General features: G+C 40.1%; 1 protein-coding gene across 3 annotated transcripts in view; it reads left to right on the forward strand.

Annotated features, from left to right (window-relative positions):
- Window positions 1-15713, forward strand: part of KIAA1217 (KIAA1217 ortholog) — a 773854-nt gene that overhangs the window by 113127 nt on the left and 645014 nt on the right. The gene's annotated exons all lie outside the window — the stretch shown is intronic.

A 15713-nucleotide genomic window follows, 5' to 3' on the forward strand; every position in this document is an offset into this window, starting at 1 on the left:
AAAAAGTATTGCACAGTTGTTAGACATTTCAAAATATTTATAGTGAAGATATGAATTTACATGACATCTCAGTAAAAAAGAAATTAATTGAGCTCATGCTGTGAAACTAAATAAATCAGTGGGAAGAAAAATGGTAGGGTTTACTAGCGGAAGTGATTAGATCAAAGGATTCTTCTGTATTGTGCTAAGTTGCCTCTGTTTGTTTCTGAATGTCTGCCTATGTTTAAATTTCTGAGCTGCCAGACTTTTACTATTTTGCCAACAACGTTTTCTCTATTTCAAGTGTTACTGGAAAACTAATCAGGTGCAGTAATTCATTTAACGACAGAATGATTCAATAGTTTCATTCTTCCGTAAGATCTCCCTTATTCTTCATTCTTAAGGTAAATTATCAATTTATGGGTCTTCGCAGAAAGCATTTATTTCTCTTTGCTCCCTTAAAAAGGAGAGTTCTCTGCACTCAAATTTGTTTTGAGGTAAGATGTTCCACCTGCGGAGCCCTGTGCTGGGATATTACTAATACTTCTTTGACAACCAGCTCTAAGATGGTAGTCCAGCATGATAATTACATGGCTTTGTTTAAAATTGCATGTGATCAAAATAATGCAGTCTTGATAGAAGATGGCCTTGTCCAGGACTGACTGAGAAGAATTCAGTTGTAGAAGTTGTGTGCTTGCCTGTTGCTGTGATAAAGGGTCCAGGGTTTTGCTTTCTGGAACCTTCGCTCTGCCTCACCTACTCACCTAGATCCCAGTCTTCTGATGGGCAACATGCAGATTTGCCCTTACAGGCATGTGTAATATCCATTAAGTATATGTGTATAATCACATATATATGTATATATGCTTAATGACCAGAGGAAGTACTAACCACACATGAAAACTGTGGATTTCACGTCAAGGCCCCACAGCTCCTCCAATGCTCAGAGGTACTGAGTATGGCACAGGGCTTGTGGTTGAGGGGGTGGGATGGGGTGGGCAGGAGACACCACTCTGTAGATCCTTGAACCGAGTTGATCCCCTACTTCTAGAACTTGTCTTCTCTGCTGATTCTTGGATAATTGGCTACTTCCCTCCAAACAGCTGGGGACCCTCTCGATTTCTGCATGCCACCACTGTTGCCCAACTCTCTGCACAGCTGCTTTTCCAAATCCTCACTTGTATACCTAAGGAATTTTTATTATAAATGCAATGTGTGTATTGATAATAAAATTTGAATAGTACAGAGATGATCATATAGAAAATAAATATCTCCTTCCCTAACCAGATCCTCAGTCTCCAATTTTCCTTTTCGGTTCTTGTGGTTACCTCCATAATCATCCCAGATAATGTGCTGATGCTTCCATCTCTTGATTTATCATTAGGTACTATACTATTTAACTTTAAACAACGTATATTGATTCCCCGCCATGAAATATGAGAAATTTAGTATGCTTGTGCTTGTGCTGTTTCTTTCTTTTTTTTTTTTTTTTTTGCGGTACGCGGGCCTCTGACTGTTGTGGCCTCTGCCTTTGCGGAGCACAGGCTCCAGACGCGCAGGCTCAGCGGCCATGGCTCACGGGCCCAGCCGCTCTGCGGCATGTGGGATCTTCCCGGGCCGGGGCACGAACCTGTGTCCCCTGCATCGGCAGGCGGACTCTCAACCACTGCACCACCAGGGAAGCCCGCTTGTGCTATTTCTTAAAAGGTTTTACTCTTATTAATGATCCATTTATTAATTGCTTTTATAACTCTAAGTAATATATGTAAATCTTTTTCTTTTTTCTATACATTTTAAAAAATATTCTTCTCCATTACCGTTTATCACAGGATATTGAGTATAGTTCCCTGCACTTGTTGTTTATCCATTTTAAATGTAATAGTTTGCATCTAGCAACCCCAAGTTCCCAGTCCATCCCTCTCCCTCCCCCGCCTCCTCCTTGGCAACCACAAGTCTGTTCTCTGTGTCTGCGAGTCTGTTTCTGTTTTGTAGATACGTTCATTTGTGCCATATTTTAGATTCCACATATAAGTGATATCATATGGTATTTGTCTTTCTGGCTTACTTCACTTAGTATAATAATCTCTAGTTGCAACCATGTTGCTGCAAATGGCATTATTTCATTCTTTTTAATGGCTGAGTAGTATTCCATTGTATATATGTACCACATCTTCTTTATCCATTCATCTGTCGATGGACATTTAGGTTGCTCCCGTGTCTTGGCTATTGTGAACAGTGCTGCTGTGAACATAGGGATGCATGTATCTTTTATAGTTTTGTCTGGGTGTATTTCCAGGAGTGGGATTGCTGGATCATATGGTAATTCTGTTTTTAGTTTCTCTGAGGAACCTACGTACTGTTTTCCATAGTGGCTGCACCAGTTTACATTCCCACCAACAGTGTAGGAGGGTTCCCTTTTCTCCACACCCTCTCCAGCATTGGTTATTTGTAGACTTTTTAATAATGGCAATTCTGACCGGTGGTGAGGTGATACCTCATTGTAGTTTTGATCTGCATTTCTCTACATAAATTTTTTCTTAATACATCAACTTTAGGCACTGTACCTAGACTCCTCAATATATCTGTAAAATGGAGATAACCAAAACACCTACTTTATAAGGCTGTTATAAGAATTAAATGAAAGAATCCTTTTGAAGTGTTTAGCAAGGGTCTGGCACTTAGTGAACTCTCAGTATTCCATGTGGGCAGCCCCCAACCTGCAGGTCCTCACTGCTCTCACTAAACATCCACCTCAGTCAGCTGGAGTGTGACTTGTACATTATCAGTATTTCCGTACATTCTCAGCTGCAGCTTTCAGCATTGACATAAAAGCAATTGCTTGTCTTCACCTGATGACTGGGGTCATCAGCTCTTTCATAGCCCAGTTTGTTACACTTGAAGACATTCTCTTGGGGCCATTTGCTTTTCTCTTCCAGTTTGGACCGATTACTTTCTGGACTGTGGCATAGTCCTCCTGGTTATGTTATATAAAATGATCAGGGAGGGACTTGCTGGAAAAGTGATACTCAAGCAAAGACCTGAACTAGGGAGAGGAGAATTCTCAGCAGAGGAAACAAGGGCAAAGGCCTTGAGGCAGAAGGACCTTTGCCTACTTGGGGCACAGCAAGGGAGCCAGCATGGCTTGAGTGAGTGGAGCGAACAATCTGGGTGGAAGTGATGGAGGTTATAAGTATTTTGAAGATTCAACTAAATGGATTAGATGTGGAATATGGTAGAGAGGAATTAAGAACCACTCCAATAATTGTGTTCTAATCAGTTGGGATGATTGGGTTGCTCTTCACTAAGATGGCGAAGAATTCGGGAAGAGCAGCTTTGGGCCATATGGGGTCGGGGTGGGGTGACAGGAAGCAGCATAGAGCAAGCGTTCAGTTTGGCAAGTGTTTATTTAGAATGCCTACAAGATATCCAAGTGGGGATGTGAAGTGGGAAGTTGGGAATATGCTCTGGGGTTTGGGGCAGACATCTAATCTGGGAGTTGAATATGTGGTCATTAGGCCATAAGATGAGTGAAGTAATGGAGGGAGAGGGTGTGAGCAGAGAAGAAAATAAATAGGGCCAAGGGTCACATTCTTGGTTATGCCCACGTTTGGGTGGGGTGGGGGGGGGAGATGAAGAAGAGCCAATAAAGAAGATGAGAAAGAGACCATTGAAATATGAGAAGAAGGACGGAGTACATGAAGCCAGGTGAAGAAAGCGTTTCAAGAGGAAAGAGTAAAAGAATTGCAAAGAGGTTTAAGGAAAAAGTAGAAGAGAGTGATAAAAGACAGAATGTTAACAGTAGGAAAAAGAATATGAGGGTTGAGAGCTGACGTCTGGGTTTAGTAAAGTGCAGCTCATTGGTAAACTTCATAAAAGCGAAGTGATTTTATTTTAGCTTCTCTAAGGAGAGAAGAGGGGCCATCCCCAGTCCTTGGGGCATTTTTATCCCCAGAGATGGTGAACAGTCTACTGCCTGCTAGCATCTGCATTAGCGCTCAGCAGGACTGTGCTTTAGCCATGAATGTTTCCGCTCTGCTCTGGTCCAGGGTGATATTTACTTCTTGAAAAGCCTGGCTATGTTATTTTTGTTTCTCTTTTTCTATTTGGTCTCACTGACATGTGTTTAGAGACGTGGGAGTGTGATAAAGTGTGAATCTGTTATACCATTTTGACTGAAATTTTTTTCTGCTAAATTTTTACCTTCTTTACTAAATGTTCCTTTTATCTTCCAGCCTCACCTGCCTCACCATTAAGGATGTAATTTTTGTGGTCACTTTCTCAAACAGAGAGCCTTTTTTTCCCCACTCCATATAGAATTGGGTTGGTAAAGTTGGTGTCTTAACTACATTACACTGCCACTAAAAGTCATTTCTCCCTCATTTATGCTCATCTCATTTGACACATCCCCCTCTGTTTCTTCTAGTTTTTGTTACTTATCGACCTCCTGGCCACTTCCTGTCATGGGCTGAATTGTGTCTCCCTCTCCAAATTCGTACCAAAGTCTTAAGCCCCCAGTACCTTAGAATGCAACTGTATTTGAAGATAAGGTCTTTACTTTTTAAAAGTTTTTATTGGAGTATATTTGATTTACAATGTTGTGTTAGTTTCTGCTATACAGCAGAGTGAATCAGTTATACATATATCTACTCTTTTTTAGATTCTTTTCCCATATAGTTCATTACAGTGTATTGAGTAGACTTCCCTGTGTTATACAGTAGGTCCTTATTAGTTATCTGTTTTATATATAGTAGTGTGTATGTGTCAATCCCAATCTTCCAGTTTATCCCTCCCTCCATTTTCCCTCTGGTAACCATAAGTTTGTTTTCTACATCTGTGACCCTATTTCTGTTTTGTAAATAAGTTCATTTGTACCATTTTTTAGATTCCACAATATAAGCGATATCATGATATTTGTCTTCCTCTGTCTGACTTACTTTACTTAGTATGATAATCTCTAGGTCCATCCATGTTGCTGCAGATGTCATTATTTCATTCTCCTTTATGGCTGAGTAATATTCCATTGTACATATGTACCACATCTTCTTTATCCATTCATCTGTCAATGGACGTTTAGGTTGCTTCCATGTCTTGGCTGTTGTAAACAGTGCTGCATTGAGCATTGGGATGCATGTGTTCTTTCGAATTATGGTTTTCTTTGGGTATATGCCCAGGAGTGGGATTGCTGGAACATATAGTAGTTCTGTTTTTTAAGGAAACTCCATACTGTTCTCCATAGTGGTTGTACCAATTTACATTCCCACCAACAGTGTAGGAGGGTTCCCTTTGGAGATAAGGTCTTTAAAGAGGTGACTAAGGTTAAATAAAGTCATTCAGATGGGCCTTGATCCAGTATGATTGGTGTCCCTATAAGAAAAGGAAATGAGGACACAGACATACAGAGGGAAGATCGTGTGAAGGCATAGGGAGAAAACAGCCACCTGCCCTGCCAACACCTTGATCTTAAACTTCTAGGCTCCAGAATTGTGAGGAAATAAATTTCTCTTTTTTAAGCCACCCAGCATATGGTCCTTCATTATGGCACCCCTAGCAAACGAAGAGATACCCCCTCACTCACAGAAGATTCTGGCACTTAGTTCACAGACCTTCGTTCCACCCACTGCCCTGCCCTCCTCCCCACCAACTTCAATGTCAGTAGAAATGGTCCTTTCATCTCCGAGATCCTCTTTTACTCTGCTCAAGCCAAGCACTCCCAGGGCCGTTCATTCTCTGGTTTTCACTCAGAACAGTTTCACCTTTGAAATGACACGTCCCCCTTTCCAGCAATCTCATTCAATTATTTTTTAATATACTGGTTCTTTGGCTACTTTGTCACATAGGATGTTATCTTCTAGATTTCTCCCTGACTAGCAGGCAACTCTTCCTGGCTTCCTCTTCCCTCACCCAGCTTAGACCCCTTCCTTCAACCACACGCTACCAGCAGCCCAAGCCGTCTTGTTGTATTGCCTTCTTGTTACATCTGCTTGGCAAACCCCAAACTGGCATGGATCTTAATGCCTGTCTTCTCCATGTCTGCAACTGGGACACATTATAATTTGTTTAATGATGGCTGGACATATGGAGGTTGTTTCCTTTTTTACTATTAAATAAGACTGTGGTGAATCTCATTCATTGTACATACCTCTTTGTTTCTCTGTGGGTTACTTAAGCTAAATTCCTAGCAGTGTAGTTACAGGACCCAAAGGTTTAAGACTTTCAAAATACAACATCAGGTTGCCTGAATTTCAGTAAACCTGTAATGATTTTTCATCATTGATGTACGAGAATACATATTACACTACAAATTTCCTAGAGTTGGGAAAAATGAGTTCAAAATGTTTAAATCAACTAAACAAATGAAAAATGTCCTTTAAGATATTATTTTCTTTCATTGCTAGGAAGATAATAGATTTATATGTTTATTGACAATTTGTTTTCTTGTTTTTTGTTTCATTCTATTTCAGCTGTTTGTTTTGTTTCTTTTTAATTGATTTTGTAAGAGATCTCTTTTTCTCATTAATTATTTGATATATTGTTGACTCAGAACTTTCTTAAACTCATAAATGTTCTACTCTATTATGAGTTTGATTATTGTTTTAATAATCTATTATTTGCTGTTATTGTGTCTCAGGGACAACCAGTTATACATACACAAGGGATTTTTTCCATTTAAAATTTGTCATGCTCTTTATCATTATGTTCATCTCTATCCTTTTCCTCTGTATTCTGGAAGATCATCTCAGTTATTTTCATATTTCTTTGATTTTTCTGTATTTTTGTTTAAGTTTTAAAATAATTTTGCAGGCAGATTTTTAATTCTGCCAGTACATTTGTAGTTTTCTTATAGTATCTTCTTATTTTATCTAGTTCCCTTTTCTTCTCTTCCTCTGTCTTAAGAACCTTCTTGTTAATTTCTTGCTGTCCTACTACTTTCTTTTCTTGTTTCAGAGCCTGCTTACATTTTGGAAACACAAAGCTATATTGCTGACAGTTTTGTGACTCTTGTAGTAGACCTTTTCTTAAGCAGGAAGTTCCTCTTCATTTTAAATATGACACTTTCCTTCTTTTTGGTTGCAGAATTTTTTGCATTTTATCTTTTTCCTCTTTGCCTATCTTTAATGAGAAGGTCACTCTTTGAGTCTGATTTTATCAAGGTATAGGATGAGTGAATTCTCTTTGGTGTCCCTCACTGTTCACGTAGTTGCAGTTAGAATTTCTCTCGCACATAATAATAGCCTGGATTATTTTATACAGAGCCTTTTCTAATCTCCTGAGCCTGGTGGTTATTTACATACAGTATGACTGTGCTGCTCACTCTACATGTCTGATACATCTCAATTTTCTCTTGCCTTTACCTCCTATATATATATTGAGTTCCTACCTGGAGGACAGTTGTTGTCCGCCTTGGAGAATTGCATGGTTCCATAGTATAGACTTTTTGTGAACAAGAAATACACCTTTGTTGTTGCAAGCTTTGAGATGCTGACGTTGTTTGTGGTCACCTCATAATTTAGCTCATCCTGACTAATACAATATATGTCAGTGTGTAGTTATGCATTCCTTTTAGTTATTTGTGTAATGTCATCCTTTAAATTGTTAGATTGAGGAGTGGAGAAATTGTGTCTCTTTTCTGTATCCTCAGAACCTGGTACAGTTCCAGCACATAGAAGGTACTTAACAGCAAGCATGTGTGGGACAAATGAATAAATAAAATGACAGTAGAAAGCTTCATATTATTGTTGATACAGTTCCTCAAGTAGCTTGCTGTAAGTGTTGTTAGAATGAACAAATAAAGGAGTTGAGTTTTGGCTATAATTTATGGCATTTTACCAATGGAAGCCTTGAAATATATAAATCTTCAGCTGAGAAATAGAAACTAATGCTGGAAGTAAGCTAGAAGCTGGCATTGAGTTGTCTTTTCTGGGAACCAGTTATCATTCACACAGGCAGTCACCATCCATCTAAATTCTGATGTATAGGGAGCTTCAATAGAAGTTAGTTCCTGTGCAAAGTTCTTTGCTTACCTTCTGCTCAGGGCAAGGATCCTGGATCTGTGTTGAAATAAGGGGAAGTGAGGCAGTTGCTCTAAAAAGACCTAGAGTAGCACTTGGTTAATAGAGTGATTAATAATAATTACTCCACTCATCCTTCCTTAGGAACGTTCTGAAAGTTCCTATCAGGATAGCGTTCTCCTCAATACAGTTGAGCTTCACACCTCGCTAACTGCTTGACAGTTGCTCTCACTCGATATTTTTTATCCTTCCAGCTCTCTGGCTAACTCAGCTCTTATTCCCTAGATTGGTCAGAAGACGTTTTGTCCAAACCCGTTCTCAGCTGTAATGGCCTAAGGCCTTCCAATGTGACAGTCTCTTGGTTGACCTTCTCTGTTCTCTCAGGAGTCCTCTGCCAACTTCCAGGCACTTATAAACATTCATCCATGCAGCAAACACGTCACAATCTTACCTGCTTTCTAATCTGAATAGCCTATAAATCCATCCTTCAGAGTCTGCTGTGAAGTTTTTATTGTGTGCTCAAACCGGGAGCCTATTTTTAAGCACAGTTTACAAATTGAACTTTGCAGAATGAGGTGGACCAAATTCTAGCATTTACCACAAGTAAATCCCTGAAAGTCCATCCCATTAAAGAGTTTTTAATGAAAAAGAACAACCCACAGGTGCCTCATTGTTCTAGCTTACTGGATCATTCAGCAGCATTTAGAAGAAACAGAGAGTTTACTCCCTGGTTAATGTCCTCTAGACAAAATTAACCCTAGCAAAGAGCTGGGCTGCCTATTAGAGGCTAAGGTAATTTTGTCTGAAGTGCTACCAGCTCCTTACTTTCATTTCTTTTAGTCTCCAAAAATACCAAAGAAAAGAGTAATCATGTGCTCAATTCTTTTATTTCCTCCCAACACCATTTTCATATGAATTTCAAAGAATGCCAGCTGACAATACCACAGTAGGGGAGAAGCCAGATGCAGAAGTGTAAATAGGGATAGGGTCATTTTCCTCTTCACTACTAAGCTGTGGTCTTCATGAAGGACGTTACAAAGAGTAGCACACCTTCATAGGCCTCGTTCCTGATAGAGCACCTCAAGTGTAGTAGCCTTTCAATGAATGTTTTTGAAAGAAAGTCACATAAAGATTTTGCAGTGCTTTCAATTAATAAATTGTGATCTCAGAAGAAAAAAGTCCCAACACTTTGTTAATTTGTGATGGACTTCAGAGGTCAGTAGATTCTATTCCTCAGACTACAAGAGTTTCCTCTGTTGCCTCTAGTGAACATATATTGTCCAATAGAGTTGATCAGTTATTTATTAGAGCAAAAAGGACAGGACTGAATAGGAGGCCAGAGATAGAAAGGAGTGAGAATCAAAGGGTCAGTTAAAGAAAGAATTTGCTGGAAGCAAAGCTCTGTCATTCATAATGATGATCTTTAGCTGTAATTAAAACTACTTTGTAGATTTGTTCATGCCTGTGTCTTAGAGTAGATAGAGGTCCCTAAGCCTGTGTCTGCATCAGAATCACCTGGAGAGTGCTGGGTGCAGGTAAAAGGGGTTGAATCAAGAGCTATGGCTGGGACCCAGGAATCTGCATTTCATAAGTGGTTCATGTGTTTCTGATGCACAGCTAGTTAGGAAACCACACTACCTCTAGGAATATCCAGTATGAGTGGAGTGCCATGCCTTCCCCTTTAGGGAAGAAGTGGGGAGTCTTTTCTCAGGAACTTCACATTGATGGATGAATGGATAAAGAAAATGTTACAAACACAATGGAATATTATTCAGCCATAAAAAGAAGGAAGGACTTCCCTAGTGGTGCAGTGGATAAGAATCTGCCTGCCAATGCAGGGGACACGGGTTCGAGCCCTGGTCTGGGAAGATCCCACATGCTGTGGAGCAGCTAAGCCCGTGCACCACAACTACTGAGCCTGCGCTCTAGAGCCCACGAGCCACAACTACTGAAGCCCGCATGCCTAGAGCCTGTGCTCCACAACAAAGAGAAGCCACCACAATGAGAAGCCTGCGCACCGCAATGAAGAGTAGCCCCTGCTCGCCGCAACTACAGAAAAGCCTGTGCACAGCAACGAAGACCCAATGCAGCCAAAAATTAATTAATTAATTTAGAAAAAAAGAAGGAAATCTTGTCATTTTTGACAACATGGATGGATCTTGACAGCATTATGCTAAGTGAAATAAGATAGACAAAGACAAATATTGCACATGATCTCACTTGTAGATGGAATCTTTAAAAAAAAAAAGTCCTGGCAATGTAATGTACAACATGGTGACTATAGTTAATAATAATGTACTGTGTATTTCAAAATTGCTAAGAGAGTAGATCTTAAAAGCTCATATCACAAGAAAAAAAATGTGTAAATGTTTGAGGTGATGAATGTTGACTTATTGGGATCATTTTGAAATGATACAGAATCATTATGTCATACACCTGAAACTAATATAATGTCAATTATATCTGAATAGGATAAAAAGAAGAAATTTACAAAGAATCAGTTGTAATACATTGGAAGACAAAAGCAATTGATTGATGTACAGGGAAAGTCATAGATATGGTAAAAAGCCTTCTGATGTAAAAGTTAAGGACAGGGAAAATCAATTTCATTAAGTATATAGGAAAAAAAATTTTAAGCATTTCAGTCTGGTTCAAAGAAGGGTGTAGATGAAGAGACCTCAAGCAGGAGACAGCAGAGAGAAGGCAGACCCAGAGAACCAGGACAAACAAGCGTGTGCTGCTTGGTAATGTTCTCTCGGATGCAGCAGGAAGAAACCGTCAGAGAAGGATTGCCCTGCCCACTCAAGGAGGGGCAGCCAGTCCAGATCCCCTGATCCCTGGGCTCCTCCTGTGATACAGTGGACCAGCTGGGTTCTGTGACAGCTCAGACACCTTTGCCACGTCTAAAAGTCCTAGTTGTCCGATTGTATATCTTCCCAGACATACCAGACATGCTAGAAGCCTAGGAAAGTCCCTACCTCGTTGATTCTATTGCTCCCTCCAGTCTCCTGTACAATCTCAAAAGACTTTCATATCTTTTTCAGTATGGAAAACCTTCCTTCCTTTGACTTAAAGCTTCCATCTGTCTTCCCTGCTCTTAATTCATCCAAGGAGCTTAGGGTTTCAGAAAGTAAAATCCAGGAAGAAATGCAAACTTGTGAGCCAGTGTTGCACAAAGAACTTGACTACTATCCTGGAAAGGAGAAGGGAACATAACTGATTTCAATATAGTTTAAAATGTAACAACTGTGTGCGGATGTGTTTGTGTGTGTGTGTGTGGGTGTGTGCGCGCGCTACATGTGAGGCTGGTGGCATTTATAGATTCATAGTTCCTTTGTTATGATAGCAGCCCGAAGCCCAGGAATTGGGGACCTCTGGATTAGAGGATCTCTAAAATTCTTTCCAGCTCTATTTAGTGCTTCCTGGAGCTCTTTGCCCTTTGGTATTGACCTTGACTGATAGGGGCTGTAACCTACAGCTTCCAACAATAGGCACTAAACTCTCTTATGTGTCATGACATGAGTAACTTTGGATGGAATTGTCATTTTTGGTTGGTTGATTGGTTTTCTAACCTGAGGTGAAGTAAGAATATATTCAGAGTCATATTTGGAAAATTAATGCCACAACCTTCCACTTGAGCCCTTCCTTCCCTGGTTGCCCAAGGGAAAACCACTGCCTGCAACAGTCAGACTGTAGCTGTAGTGATATGTGGGGTTCTTCCACACAGAAGCAGCTGTTTTTCAGTATTTCACATTAAAATCTCAACTTTATTACTTTTGGCCATGGCATGTTGCAGAGCTTTCATTCCAAAAAACAAGTACAGCGTGTACTTCCGAAAAGGTTATGTGCTTTCAGAAGTACTTCTAAATATACAAATTTACAGCATTGTAGAGATGGGTTTATTAGCCTCATAAAAGCATTTCTGAGTTTAGACTGAATTGTCTAAAATGACTTTACTGTGATTTTTTTTTTGGCAGACAGTACAAAAACAATTACTCAGGGTCACAGACGTATAAGACTTTCGCTTCTGAATTAGAATATCGTGTAGACTTCTAAAGGCATACGTGCTCACTTCCATTTGCCTAATGGCATTTGCAGCTGTGGTGCTGAATGTCACTTGTCTAAGTATAAGAGGGGTGAGGATGGGCAGCTCTACCTCTTCCATCACTGACCTCCTAAGCCTCCTCTTCTGTCTGGGGAGCAGCTACAGGCCGGACTTCATAGCCCAGGGCAGGGCCCTTCTTGCTTCTTGCTCTGTTTTTTTCTGACTTTCTCTTCCTTCACACAGCTGAGGTAAATGCACAGGTATATATTTTTTACCTTGACACTAAACTCTAACTGACCTTAATGGTGAGATCTTTAAAAATTTATACCTCTGGTTTCCTAGGTGATAATTTAATATCATTCTTTCTTTGCTTCCAACCTACTTGGAAACTACTCCATTTCACTTTTCCATATTCTTTTTCGTGTGATTTGCACTATATAACCCACATCAAAGCTGACAGGATTCCCTTGCCACCTGTAAAAAGTATATCATTTAATGATGTTAATATTACACATAGTAATGGAATATCTATATACAGGACCAGCCATGTTTAAAAATAGATAGATTAAACAAAGAGTTTTGGAGTTAAGAATTGTTATTTTAAGTACTTCCTTTGTTCCTTTATTTATAAGCAATTTAAGCATACCATTTTTAAAAAACTGTTCAAATACATTACTGCTATAGTAATAATAAAGAAAGGAATTTTTAAAGTGCTAACCGTGCAGATCGTAACTATATTTGTGGTTTGCTTTTAACTTGCTATGGGCAAAACAGAGGTCAAGAAACATTACATTTTAAAAAATGTTCTTTTGTATCTTTTTGGGGGGAGGGGGAAGGGCTCATTATTCTCTGTTATACAAGGAACCTGACTCTTCAAAGATTTTGTTAGAGGCTATAGACTGAAAGCTTGTGTTCCCCTAAAATTCATATGTTGAAACCTAATCCCCACTGTGTTGGTATTAGGAAGTGGGGGATTGGGAGGTGATTATGTCATGAGGGTGGAGCCCTCATGAATGGGATTAGTGCTCTTGTAGCAGAGACTCCAGAGGACTTCCTTGTCCTTTTGGCCATGTAAGGACACAGGAAGCAGATGGTCATCTATGAACCAGGAGACGAGCTCTTACTAGACACTAAGTGTGCTGGCACCTTGATCTTGGATTTCCCAGCCTCCAGGAACATGAGAAATAAACATTTGTTGTTTATCCACCCAGTCGGTATTACGTTTGTTTATAGCAACTCCAGCAGACTGACAGTGGAATGTCTCTGGTCTAATAACAGGCATGAAAGCTGCATGAAGAAAGATAGACTTTGTGAAATTTCATGTTAACGTGGATTGAGTGATGAAATACACAGATACAGGGGGTTTATGGTAGCCATTTTATGAGCTGTAAGCAGTGAGGTAGGCAGAATGGACCCCAAAGACCTCCATACTCTAATCCCTGGAAACTGAATTTGTCACATTACATGGCAAAGTGGATTTTGCAGATAAAATTAAGGTTACAGACCTTAAAATAGGGATATTATCCTGGATTATCTGGGTGGGCCCAGTCAAATTTCATGAAGCTTTAAGAGCAGAGAACTTTCTCCAGCTAGAGTCAGAGAGATGTGGCAGAAGGGGAAGTTGGAGCGGTTCAGAGTTTGAGAGGACTTCACCTGCCACTGCTGGCTTTCTAAGGAAGTGGAATTTATGAAAGGGGAGGCCATGAGATATGGGACACAGGCTAGAATTGTAACAGATGTGTGATTGCCCCTTGTTTGTGGAAGAGCTCCATTCCAGCAATGTTGACCCCAAAGCACATTCATAAAGCATACGCTATACCCACCACTGTGCCTTACAAAACTGGAGGTGTGTTTCCATGGGGAAAACCTACTAGAACAAGTTGAAACACTGGTTAAAATGGAGACCAACCACTCTTTTTCTTGGTTATCCTGGAATGCCACCAGCCAAGCCTTTGAAGGATTATATTCTGCACCTAGAAAGTGATGGTTCCTTGATAATATTTTCCAAAGCCATGGTAACTCCTTTGCTGTTGGCTGCTTTCCTCCTATCAGATGCCTGGCCCCTTGCTTCTATTAACGACGGATCTTCGAACATTTCTCCCGTTTTCTTCTATCTGATTATTTGTAATAGTGGCCAGTGGAGACACCAAAGGTAAAATCAAGATGCTTTAGTGAAGACCAGTAACGTACTGAAGAGAGAAAAAAACAGTGTAGAGCAGAAAGAACATTAGTGCCTACTGACCTCAGAGTCACATAATTACTCCGGCACAAAAGAAATGGGCAGTCTGTATTTCTAGAACAATTTACCAAACATTTCCATATCCATTAAGGGAAAGAATTTTTGTAACAACATAATGTGTATTTATCCCATTTTATGGCAAGAAACTGAGAGGGTTCTGAGAGCGTAAGGGAATTGCCAAAAACCACACAGCTAATAAGTGATAGGACCAGGGTCTTTGGACTCCAAGCCCAATGTTCTTTCCAATACCCTACTGTTGCTATAGACAGTCCCTCAAATTGCTACATGTTATAGACATGTCCTCAGATAACCATGAACGTTTCAAGAAACAAATCTATTATCAACACATTTATTGATGCTTACATAGTAAGCTCTTTTTCTTTCCTCTAGGGAAGCTAACTCTGAAAAATACCTGATTTGTCCTTCCAAAAACAGCAGAATGTGGTAGAGGAGGATGGCGGGGGTGCGGGGGAGGCTTCTGTTAATAAAAGGCAGTATGAGGAGTCTGGTGGTAATGGAGCCGCTCAGTATCTTGAACGTGGTGGTGGATACATGTGTGATAAAATCGTATAGAACTTAATACACCCACAAATGAGTACAAGTAAAAGTGTGCAAGTCTGAGTAAAATCTATGGATTTTATCAATGTCAAAAAAAGTTGTCATTTTGAGCCCTCCAGAGAACGGATTATCTCCACATGACTTTCTCTTTCGTTCTTTCCTCACCCCCTGTCTTCAGATAAAACATTACTCATTCCTCACTTTTACTTCGCTTCTTATGAATCTAAGCTCCTTTCCTCTTCTCAGAATCTCATTTGAACCTCTTCACATGTACAAACTGTTTTCTGGTTGACCTCAACCCACTGTCTGTGCTATGAGGCTTGCGTGCTGTTTTTGCCCTACATTAACTTGTGCTCAATTGAATACTGTGTGTGTGCGTGAACATTATACACACACAATTAAATTATGGGCTTTGTAGGAAGAAGTACACTTCCTTCCAACTTTATTACTTAATTCCTTTAACAAAGCTTTATTGAGCTCCTATCATGTATCAACAACTGTTCTAGTTGCTGGAGGTATTCTAAGGAACAAAAACCAAGTCCCTCTTCTCATGGAGCTCATTTTGTTGTTAGAAGGCAAACACTAAACAAGTAAATATATGGTGATGGTGATGAGGGTTATGAAGAAAACTAAAGAAAGAAGAGTGGCTGCAAGTGACAGGGGTGGAAGGAATGCTGTTTAGGGTAAGTTGATCAGGGAAGGCCTCTGACCAGAAGACATGATGGAAACCTAAACAAAGAGATGCACACACAGCAGGAGTAGTGGTCCAGGCTGAGGGCACAGTGAAGTGTGACGCCCACAGGCAGGAGAGTGTCTGTGCTGAGAATAGGAAGCAGGCAGGTGAGGCTAGAGCACAGTACGTAGGTCAGGGGGAGATTGGCAG

Source organism: Delphinus delphis, chromosome 2, assembly GCF_949987515.2.
Source record: "Delphinus delphis chromosome 2, mDelDel1.2, whole genome shotgun sequence".
Taxonomy (NCBI): Eukaryota; Metazoa; Chordata; class Mammalia; order Artiodactyla; family Delphinidae; genus Delphinus; species Delphinus delphis.